Source organism: Schistocerca serialis, chromosome 5 (genome assembly GCF_023864345.2).
Source record: "Schistocerca serialis cubense isolate TAMUIC-IGC-003099 chromosome 5, iqSchSeri2.2, whole genome shotgun sequence".
NCBI lineage: Eukaryota > Metazoa > Arthropoda > Insecta > Orthoptera > Acrididae > Schistocerca > Schistocerca serialis.
In genome coordinates this window covers 238,618,374-238,620,105 of record NC_064642.1, presented here as the reverse complement: position 1 = coordinate 238,620,105, position 1,732 = coordinate 238,618,374, and the positions used below count along the sequence as shown (strand labels likewise).

Genomic DNA, 1,732 nt, shown 5'->3' with positions numbered 1-1,732 from the left:
AGATTTTCACTCTGCAGCGGAGTGTGCGCTGATATGAAACTTCCTGGCAGATTAAAACTGTGTGCCCGACCGAGACTCGAACTCGGGACCTTTGCCTTTCGCGGGCAAGTGCTCTACCAACTGAGCTACCGAAGCACGACTCACGCCCAGTACTCACAGCTTTACTTCTGCCAGTACCTCGTCTCCTACCTTCCAAACTTTACAGAAGCTCTCCTGCGAACCTTGCAGAACTAGCACTCCTGAAAGAAAGGATATTGCGGAGACATGGCTTAGCCACAGCCTGGGGGATGTTTCCAGAATGAGATTTTCACTCTGCAGCGGAGTGTGCGCTGATATGAAACTTCCTGGCAGATTAAAACTGTGTGCCCGACCGAGACTCGAACTCGGGACCTTTGCCTTTCGCGGGCAAGTGCTCTACCAACTGAGCTACCGAAGCACGACTCACGCCCGGTACTCACAGCTTTACTTCTGCCAGTACCTCGTCTCCTACCTTCCAAACTTTACAGAAGCTCTCCTGCGAACCTTGCAGAACTAGCACTCCTGAAAGAAAGGATATTGCGGAGACATGGCTTAGCCACAGCCTGGGGGATGTTTCCAGAATGAGATTTTCACTCTGCAGCGGAGTGTGCGCTGATATGAAACTTCCTGGCAGATTAAAACTGTGTGCCCGACCGAGACTCGAACTCGGGACCTTTGCCTTTCGCGGGCAAGTGCTCTACCAACTGAGCTACCGAAGCACGACTCACGCCCAGTACTCACAGCTTTACTTCTGCCAGTACCTCGTCTCCTACCTTCCAAACTTTACAGAAGCTCTCCTGCGAACCTTGCAGAACTAGCACTCCTGAAAGAAAGGATATTGCGGAGACATGGCTTAGCCACAGCCTGGGGGATGTTTCCAGAATGAGATTTTCACTCTGCAGCGGAGTGTGCGCTGATATGAAACTTCCTGGCAGATTAAAACTGTGTGCCCGACCGAGACTCGAACTCGGGACCTTTGCCTTACGCGGGCAAGTGCTCTACCAACTGAGCTACCGAAGCATGACTCACGCCCGCTACTCACAGCTTTACTTCTGCCAGTACCTCGTCTCCTACCTTCCAAACTTTACAGAAGCTCTCCTGCGAACCTTGCAGAACTAGCACTCCTGAAAGAAAGGATATTGCGGAGACATGGCTTAGCCACAGCCTGGGGGATGTTTCCAGAATGAGATTTTCACTCTGCAGCGGAGTGTGCGCTGATATGAAACTTCCTGGCAGATTAAAACTGTGTGCCCGACCGAGACTCGAACTCGGGACCTTTGCCTTTCGCGGGCAAGTGCTCTCCCAACTGAGCTACCGAAGCACGACTCACGCCCGGTACTCACAGCTTTACTTCTGCCAGTACCTCGTCTCCTACCTTCCAAACTTTACAGAAGCTCTCCTGCGAACCTTGCAGAACTAGCACTCCTGAAAGAAAGGATATTGCGGAGACATGGCTTAGCCACAGCCTGGGGGATGTTTCCAGAATGAGATTTTCACTCTGCAGCGGAGTGTGCGCTGATATGAAACTTCCTGGCAGATTAAAACTGTGTGCCCGACCGAGACTCGAACTCGGTACCTTTGCCTTTCGCGGGCAAATGCTCTACCAACTGAGCTACCGAAGCACGATTCACGCCCGGTACTCACAGCTTTACTTCTGCCAGTACCTCGCCTCCTACCTTCCAAACTTTACAGAAGCTCTCCTGCGAACCTTGCA

At 52.0% G+C, this 1,732-nt stretch overlaps 1 non-coding gene across 1 annotated transcript; it reads right to left on the bottom strand.

Annotated features, from left to right (window-relative positions):
• Positions 1 to 964: 964 nt before the first annotated feature.
• Positions 965 to 1,039, bottom strand: Trnat-cgu (transfer RNA threonine (anticodon CGU)). Its single transcript has one exon. It is a non-coding gene; the product is annotated as a tRNA-Thr (tRNA).
• Positions 1,040 to 1,732: the final 693 nt, after the last annotated feature.